The 9,753-nt window shown below is 45.8% G+C and overlaps 1 long non-coding RNA gene across 1 annotated transcript; it reads left to right on the top strand.

Moving 5' to 3' along the window:
* The first annotated feature begins 2,387 nt into the window (after nucleotides 1-2,387).
* On the top strand, nucleotides 2,388-9,625 carry LOC131205103 (uncharacterized). The gene is made up of 3 exons (XR_009156715.1): nucleotides 2,388-2,525; nucleotides 2,614-2,771; nucleotides 9,394-9,625. It is a non-coding gene; the product is annotated as an uncharacterized LOC131205103 (long non-coding RNA).
* Nucleotides 9,626-9,753: the final 128 nt, after the last annotated feature.

The following is a 9,753-nucleotide window of genomic DNA, read 5'->3' as shown; positions in this document are numbered from 1 at the left end:
AGGAAGGAAGGATCAATCTTAATTTAAATAAGGATTTCAGAAGGGGAAGGGAGGAAGGAAGGAAGGAAGGAAGGAAGGAAGGAAGGAGGAAGGAAGGAAGGAAGGAAGGAAGGAAGGAAGGAAGGAAGGAAGGAAGGAAAGGCAATAGCAATGGAAATAGCCCTCTCTAAGCAGCTTACAGAATCAGCCTGCTGCCCCCAACAATCTGGCTCCTCATGTTACCCACCTTGGAAGGATGGAAGGCTGAGTCAACCTTGAGCCAGTCAGGATCGAAATGCTGGCAGTGGGCAGAATTAGCCTGCAATACTGCACTCTAACCACTGGGAGAGAGGGAGGGAGGGAGGGAGGGAGGGAAGGAAGGAAGGAAGGAAGGGAGGAAGGGAGGAAGGATCAATCTTAATTTAAATAAGGATTTCAGAAGGGGAAGGGAGGGAGGAAGGAAGGAAGGAAGGAGGGAGGGAGGGAGGGAGGGAGGGAGGGAGGGAAGGAAGGAAGGAAGGAAGGAAGGAAGGAAGGAAGGAAGGAAAGGCAATAGCAATGGAAATAGCCCTCTCTAAGCAGTTTACAGAATCAGCCTGCTGCCCCCAACAATCTGGCTCTTCATGTTACCCACCTTGGAAGGACAGAAGGCTGAATCAACCTTGAGCCAGTCAGGATCGAAATGCTGGCGGTGGGCAGAATTAGCCTGCAATACTGCACTCTAACCACTGGGAGAGAGGGAGGGAGGGAAGGAAGGAAGGAAGGAAGGAAGGAAGGAAGGATCAATCTTAATTTAAATAAGGATTTCAGAAGGGGAAGGGAGGGAGGGAGGGAGGGAGGGAGGAAGGAGGGAAGGAAGGAAGGAAGGAAGGAAGGAAGGAAGGAAGGAAGGAAGGAAGGCCTGCAGTACTGCATTCTAACCACTGCGCCATTGTGGCTCATAGTAGTTCGGATTCTTGTGCATAGTTGCATGAAATAAACCTGTAGAAATAAACCTTTGAACTCTATCCTGATTTATTGCACTTGACAGGAAATGTGCAACTTCCTGAATGTGTAGATTTATTAGAGAGCCAGTTAATGTAGTGGTTAAGGTATCTGTCTAGAAAACAGGAGACTCTGAATTCTGGTCCCACCCTAAGCACAAAGCCGGTTGGGCCAGCCCTTCCCTTTCAGCCCTAGCAAGAAAGCAGTGGCAAACCACTCCTGAAAGATTTGCCAAGAAAACTGCAGGGATTCTTCCAGGCAATTACTAGGAGTCCAAAACTGACTCAAAAGAACCTTCTAAAAATGCACATGTTAAATAGAAGGAAATATCTGCAGCGGTGGTGAAATCCTTCCGGATCTATCCGGTTCGCACGAACTGGTAAGCGCCGGCAGTGGGATGCTCCACCCACCCGATGGGACGTCATTACATCCCATTTTTGACCCTCTCTGCATGCACAGAAGGCTCTGCACATGCACAGAAGAGACACACACAGTCCTGTTCCCGAACCAATAACAGGTAAATGGATTTCACTGCTGATCTGTAGCTCAGGGTTCGACTATGAAGTCCTGGGTGTTTTCTGTGCTGGTTGTTTTCTTGCAGATATTTCATTTATCTGACATTGCATTACCTAATACTATTAATGAGCACTCAGGGTGTTACCTAGTTTGTTAATGAAACATCTGCGGGTAAACAACCAAGCTCAGAGGGCACCACATGTCAGAACTTCAAATTTAAAAAAACAAAAACTACTGAAAAACAGCAGCATAAGAAATAGATGTTCCACAGATGAAGTGTTATCTCTTTGAAAATGTTGTTGGTCTCAGCTGCCTGTCTTCCACTCTTCAAACCGCTCAGATCTGGCCGTTTAAGATAACTGTCTGCTTCAGTTGAGGAAACGAATTGCATTTAAGCTCCAAAGACACAGCAGGCAGGCAGAGTTAAAAAAAAAAAAATCTAGGAAGCATCTGGGAATATTTTTCCCCCCCCCAGAAGAATTCATGTTATTCAAGGCCTAAGCCAGCGATGGCAAACTTTTTTGACACTGAGTGCCCAAACCAGGGGTGAAATGCTACCGGATCGGGCCGGATTGCACAATCCGGTAGCGATCGTGGCTGGTAGTTTGGCGATCCAGTAGCGATGGTGGAGCAAAGCTCCGCCTACCCACCCGGGTGTCATTACTTCCTGGTTTTAACCAAGAAGTAATGTGTTTTTTACTTTCTGTGCATGCGCACGTGCACTGGAAACCCAAAGACCAGCTGACTGGCTTGCGCATGCCTGTTTTTTGGCCATTTTCAAGCTGTTTTTTGTGCTCTTTTTAGTGCCGTTTTCTGGCCGGCTTTCAGGCTGTTTTTCGGGCCATTTTCCGGTGCTCCAGCACCCGCAAAGATCAGCTGGCCAGTGCTGGAAACCAGAAGAGCAGCTGGTGACGGTGCTCGTGCCCACGGAGAGGACTTTGCGTGCCACCTCTGACACGCATGCTATAGGTTCGCCATCACGAGCCTAAGCGTTCCCATCTGCTTCATCCCGGTTAAAATCCTGCTTCCCTTTTGCATCGGGTGAGGTGAGCTGCAACTCACGATTACGCTTTTATCCAAATGCGTGCAATTGAAGAGGAATTGCTGATTTTCTTTTCCTTGCAAACCCAACAGGGAAACACTGCCTGTTGCCGAAGAAGAAGAAGAAGAAGAAGAAGAAGAAAAAGCAGTTAGTTGAAAGGAGAAATCTGCAGGCAGGATCTTCTGGTTGAGTTAATCGTTAGCTTGGCCTTTTCGATAATCCGGGATATCTTGGTTTCCGTCAGCACAGGGTGAGTGCAACTGAGGGAGAGGAGACGCAATGCCCCAGTCGCCAGATTGGCCGGGATCTGTTCTGCGAAGCTATTACAATGCTTTGAAGCCATCTTTCTCTCCTCCCAAGGAAGAGGTTTCATTTTTGACCCTCCCCCCCACCCCCCCGCCCATCCTGTCCGCCCAGTCATGGGGTAGCTATTTTGAAAACGCAGCAGCCTGGCTTCCCTGAACATTTTGATCAACAGTAACCAGCCAAATTTTCTTGGCCCGACACCCAAAAGGCCTGTTTTGCAGATCTAAAGGGGTTGCTGCTTAGAAAAAAGTTCAAAAGAGATTGTAAGGAGGGAAATGTGGAAGAGACCAAACGCAGGGAAATACGACATGTGAGCTGCATTGCAAAAGTTGGAGAGGGCACATTTCAGGTGAAGTTTAAGATCTGGGGAAGCTATTAATTGAAACGTGCCTTAGATAAATCTGCATTCCTGATACGAATTCGATGAACTCCCCCCCCCTTTAATTTACCTTTAAAATTACAAATTTTTTTTATTATTTACATTTATATCCCGCCCTTCTCCGAAGACTCAGGGCGGTTTACAGTGTATAAGGCAATAGTCTCATTCTATTTGTATATTTACAAAGTCAACTTATTGCCCCCCCAACAATCTGGGTCCTCATTTTACCTACCTTATAAAGGATGGAAGGCTGAGTCAACCTTGGGCCGGGCTTGAACCTGCAGTAATTGCAGGCTGCTGTGTTCTAATAACAGGCTTCTAACAGCCTGAGCTACCACGGGACAGAAGTCAAGGAACAGAAGTCAAGGAAACCACCCAAAGTCTCTAAAATCATTACTTCTCAACCTTCAGAACTTTAAGACAGCTGTATTTCAACATTCAGAATTCCCCAGCCAGCTATTATAGCACTCAAGGGATCAAACAACAATCAAAAGAGGTTTGAGAAAGGCAAACTTTAATTATGGTTTCCCCTCCCCTCCCTTGCTTTTGGTCTCCTTTCCATTTTTCCTCCATGATTATGATCTCTTTTGAATTGTTTTAATAAGCAGCAACTCCATTTGTCACCCAGCCAGCTTTCATGCCTAAGGTAGGACTGGAACTCATAGTCTCCTGGTGATTGGCCCAAAGTCAGCCAGGTAGCTTTCATGCCTAAGATAGGACTGGAACTCACCGTCACCTAGTGATTGTGCCAAAGTCAACCAGCCAGCTTTCATGCCTAAGGCAGGATTAGAACTCACAGTCTCCTGGTGATTGGCCCAAAACCAGCCCGGTAGTTTTCACACCTAAAGCAGGACTTGAACTCATCGTTTCCGAGTGACTGATCCAAAGTAATCCGGCCGGCTTTTAGAGCTAAGGCAGGACAAGAATTCACAGTCTCCTGGTTTCTAGCCTAATGCCTCAACCACTAAACCGAAGTGGCTCTACTTATTTATTTCTTTGCTTATTTACATAGTCCAACTGTTGCAGGCAGGCTTGAAACCGATTGCAAAACTCCCCCAGTGCTCATTGGGCTCCAGGGCACCCAGCTGTCTTTCGACTCAGTTCATGGCTATATTTGGAATGGAGAATTGGTGACGTGTCTCTCCGCATGTTTCACGGGCAACATTTTTTTCTCCCAGAGCACAGCTTTCTTCATGGTCCTAGCGAAACTCCAACCAGGCACCAAAGACGGAGTAACACCCACGTGTTATGCTCAGGGCACACCTTTCCGTGTTCAAATGTGCAATGCCCCAAATGTCCGGATGTCAATCCAGGAGGCTGGTTTGCAATGGGGAAACTTGCTAGTTGCTCAGCCTTGCTCTATACCAGGGGTGTCAAACTCGATTTCATTCAGGGTTGTGTTTGACCTCGGGGTGTGTATGTAGGTATGGGCAGGGTGGGCATGGCCAATGTGGGCGTGCCCAGCTCTATGTCACTTGTGTCGGGGTTGGGGGGACCTGTGGTGGCCAAGTACTAAGGCAGGACTTCCCTCAGACCCTCTCTCACTCTCATTATATCCTTCCTTCCTTCCTTCCTTCCTTCCTTCCTTCCTTCCTTCCTTCCTTCCTTCCTTCCTTCCTTCCTCCCTTTCCTTCCTTCCCTTTTTTTTTCTTCCCTCTTCATTCTCCTTTCTTCTTCCTTCTCCTCTTTCTTTCTTTATCCTTCCTTGCTCTCTTCCTTCCTTCCTTCCTTTCTTTCTTTCTTTCTTTCTTTCTTTCTTTCTTTCTTTCTTTCTTCTTCTTCTTCTTCTTCTCTTTCTTCTTCTTTCTTTCTTTCTTCTTCTTCTTCTTTCTTCTTCTTCCTCTTTCTTTCTTTCTTTCTTCTTCTTCTTCCTTTTTCTTTCTTTCTTTCTTTCTTTCTTTCTTTCTTTCTTCTTTCTCTTTCTTTCTTCTTCCTCTTTCTTTCTTTCTTCTTTCTCTTTCTTTCTTTCTTTCTTTCTTTCTCTTTGTCTTTCCTTTTTCCCTTCTTCCTCCTTTCCTGTCCCTTCTTGCATGCGCCAATGCAAAAGGGGAAACATTTCTCCCTTTGTTTTGCTTTTAGTTTCTTTTGCTAGCCCTCTGCCAGCAAAAACGGAGCCCGTGTGTATGTGTCCTACATGCGCACATGCGTGTGTTACGGACACACACATACACGCATGCACAAAGACACACACCTCTTGTCTGTGTCAGCATTCCGGGCTAATCTTGTTCTTCACCTGTGTTTTTCAGACAGGAGCTACCTTTGTATATTTTAAAATGATTTGTTTTTAACTATTTGTTTTTAACTATTAATCTTCTCATCGTTCCCATCACCCATCTCTTTCCATTTATGGCTAAACGACTGTAACTTTGTTGCTGGCAATCCTTATGATTTATATTGATATATTGACCATCATTTGTGTTGTAAATGTTGTACCTTGATGAAGGTATCTTTTCTTTTATGTACACTGAGAGCATCTGCACCAAGACAAATTCCTTGTGTGTCCAATCACACTTGGCCAATAAAATATTCTATTCTATTCTATTCTATTCTATTCTATTCTATTCTATTCTATTCTATTCTATTTTAACTCCTCTTCTTGGGATGGTGCAAGAAGGTGCTATAAGTCAACTAAACAGCGGGATAGTTTCTTCCCTTGTGCCTCTACTCTGCTCACAGCTGACACAATACAGTGACAAAGATTTTTGTCTAATATGTATGTATATTAACTCACAGGGTGTGGCTGCAGTGTCATTTATCCCTTTTATTATTTTTTAATTCACCCCTTTATTGGCTGTTGCTCTTGTTGTTATTATAATTTGCACAGCCAGATGTTCAGACTGGGTTTGGCATTTTTGTCTACCTATCGAGTCCTTACCAAGGATCTGGGATAGGCGTAGGAGTGTGTTTCAAAACCCGTTGCTACCACTTCACTTGTGGATGCGCGCACACTCACACACACGCGCAACTCTTCTGTACATGCGCAGAAGTGTCCGGGCGGGTGGACGGGGCGTCCCACTGCTGCCGCTGCTAGTTTGTCCAATCCGAGGCGAACCTATAGCAACCCACCACTAGATAGGCAGATGTGGATGTTTGACCGTGTTACGGATATCAGCGCAGGATGGCAGCTGTACCCAGTGAAGCCACCTTCTGCAATTGACTGATGGCAAATTTGTCAATGCTTATGGTGTTCAAGTGGTGCTCCAGTTGTTTTGGGGTTGCATCCAAAGCGCCCATTACTATTGGCACTACTTTGCCATAGTTGTTCTATTTCTATTTGTAGGCAGTGACGGGTTTCAAATTTTTTTACTACCGTTCTCTGGTTGTGGCTTGGTGGGTGTGACATGGCTGGGTGGGCGTGGGTGGGTGGGTGTGGCCGGGGAAAAGCTATTGTAAAATCTGCATTCCCACCCCACTCCAGGGGAAGGATACTGCAAAATCCCCATTTCCTCCCAATCAGCTGGGATCTGAGAGGCAGAGAATAGATGGGGGCGAGGCCAGTCAGAACTTTTACTACCGGTTCTCCGAATTACTCAAAATTTCTGCTACCAGTTCTCCAGAAGTGGTCAGAACCTGCTAAAACCCACCTGTGTTATAGGTATTTATATTCTGTTATCTAAGTGTTGTAAGTGTTGTACCTTGATGAAGGTATCTTTTCTTTTATGTACACTGAGAGCATATGCACCAAGACAAATTCCTTGTGTGTCCAATCACACTTGGCCAATAAAATTCTATTCTATTCTATTCTATTCTATTCTATTCTATTCTATTCTATTCTATTCTATTCTCCAGTTCTTTCTCTTCTCTTCTGCTGTCTCCAGGCACTGCCTCGTCCATTATCCAGACTTTTTTTGTCTTTCTTATCGACAACTGTTAAGTCCAGGGTGTTAAGTGGCAGTGCCTGTCTGCCTGAATTCTGAAATCCCATTATTGTTGGTGTTAGTATTTTTAGTATAATTTTCTATTGTTTTGCAAGTGCACGGAGTGCTTCTGAGACAAATTCCTTGTGCGTCCAACCACACTTGGCCAAATAAATGAGGTATACGATTGAAGCAGCGGAATGTCACCTTAGCACAACGTTATAAGCAGATGCAACTTTAGGGATGACCTATTTAATATGGCTTCATTTGCACGCAACCGTAGGCCGCATTAGAAAAAGCCCTTCAAACTCCTCACAATCTGGACTTTGGTCCAAACGTGACAGCCTGCCCTCAAGCTCCTTTATTGGATTTTCTGGAACAGGTTGATTCACTCCGGAAAACCAGGCTGGGAGGAGATAGAAAGATTTTGATTAGGCGGTTTAATCACCACAGCCTGTCATAAAGAAGTGGGATTTGCTGCCCTATGACGAGAGCCAGGCTGCTTCTGTTGAACTGTCTTTGGCTGGTGGAGAATAAACAAACAAACTGGCACATCCTTACGGACGGACGGCGGAAAATATGGCAACTCTAACCCTCCGCTTTTCAATCCCCCCCCCGTCTCGTGCTTTTGCTGTCTCTCTTCGATTTGTGCGATTTGTCGCACGATTAGCGAGAAGTGTATCCGAGATTCAAAGATAGGAAATATCGGGAAGGTGCCAATGGCTTGGGTGGAACTCTTACACTTCTGGGAATTAACAGAAGATAGAGGGCGATGATAGATCTATACATCATCTATTGCAATATCCTTCCTATAAAAGACTACTTCAGCTTCAATCGCAATATTACAAGAGCAAAAAATAGATTCAAACTAAATGTCAACCGCTTCAAACTTGATTGCAGAAAATATGACTTCTGTAACAGAGTTGTTAATGCTTGGAACTCATTACCTGACTCCATAGTCTCTACTCAAAATCCCAAAATCTTCAACCAAAAACTGTCTACTATTGACCTCACGCCATTCCTAAGAGGACTATAAGGGGCGTGCATAAGAGCACAATAGTGCCTACTGTTCCTGTCTTATTGTTCCCTTCATTATATCAAATTAATATAGTTGATGCATATTTTTTTTACTTATATATATATATATTTTTTCTTCAAGATATGTTGTTTTATTTAAGACAATGTTTGTGTATCCTGTTGTGACAAAAAGAAATTAAAAAAAAAAAGAATTTGGACTCCAGAGAATACCTAAAGGTTAACTGCCCCCCCCCCCCCGGGGATAAATGTGATGTTTGTCGACAAATCGGTTGCCGATCTCTTCTGTTATGCCCTTGTTTACTTGTGCATTTTCATGCTACTGGCTCAGAGTTGCTGCTGTATCCAATGCATGCCAGGACAACATAAGCAAAGCCTTCAAAACGTCGGGATTTTTAATGCAAGCCCCAAGCATCACCCACCCTCACTCCCCGATCTACGGATTTAGCCTGGAGGATAACCTCTGTCCAAGGATGCTAATATTGACCCAGATGGTTGGGAGGTGGGTGGGTGGGGGGCAGACATGGGTTTCAGCAGGTTCTGACCAGTTCTGGAGAACCGGTAGCGGAAATTTTTAGTAGTTCGGAGAAGCGGTAGTAAAAATTCTGACTGGTCCCAACCCCCATCTATTCTCTGCCTCCAGAGTCCCAGCTGATCGGGAGGAAATGGGGATTTTGCAGTAACCTTCCCCTGGAGTAGGGTGGGAATGGAGATTTTACAGTATCCTTCCCCTGCCATGCCCACCAAGCCACGCCCACCAAGCCACACCCACAGAACCTGTAGTAATTTTTTAAAAAACCCATCACTGGTGTGTGTGGGGGGCACATGCTGACTGCCCACCGTTTAGAGCAGGGGTCTCCAACCTTGGCAACTTTAAGACTTGTGGACTTCAACTCCCAGAATACCTCAGCCAGCAAAGCTGGCTGAGGAATTCTGGGAGTTGAAGTCCACAAGTCTTAAAGTTGTCAAGGTTAGAGACCCCTGGTTTAGAGAGGGCTGGGTAGCATTTATATAAGTCTAAGTGCTCTTGCTAATTAACAGCAGAGGGATTTTTAATCTGGAGCAGAGATGGGGGGGATGTCTTTTTAGTCTCATTCTAATTTAGTCTCATTCATCATACCTTGATGAAGGTATCTTTTCTTTTATGTACACTGAGAGCATATGCACCAAGACAAATTCCTTGTGTGTCCAATCACACTTGGCCAATAAAATTCTATTCTATTCTATTCTATTCTATTCTAATTACTCGTTTATCTGGGTTCTCTCTCTCCCTCCCTCCCTTTTTTTTTTTTTAGCCGACTCACGTCCTATCAGTGTCGCCAAGCAGCCCGAAGCCCAACGGGGGAAACCTCCGCCTCGTTTGCCAAACCCCGACCCTTGATCCACCGGCTCCCGGGGCAGCGGCCCGAGGGACTCCCCGCGACTGGAAGCAAGGGAGGCGCTGGAGCTCCGAAGCAGGGCGTGCGCTAGGACCCGGAGCCGCCTCTCGGAGCCCGAGCAGACACACCTGTTTCTCCGGCTCCGGATCCACAGAACGGGGCGGGCGGGAGGGAGGACGGACGGAGGAGTGCGTGGCCGTCCAGGCTCCGCTTGCAAGCAGCAGCAGCAGCAGCAGCAGCAGCAGCAGCTGCGGACATCCCACCCCGCGAGGTCCG

The sequence above is a fragment of the Ahaetulla prasina genome, chromosome 11 (genome assembly GCF_028640845.1).
Source record: "Ahaetulla prasina isolate Xishuangbanna chromosome 11, ASM2864084v1, whole genome shotgun sequence".
Classification (NCBI taxonomy): domain Eukaryota; kingdom Metazoa; phylum Chordata; class Lepidosauria; order Squamata; family Colubridae; genus Ahaetulla; species Ahaetulla prasina.
Note: the sequence above shows the minus strand (reverse complement) of the source record. Positions and strands in the feature narration are given on the sequence as shown.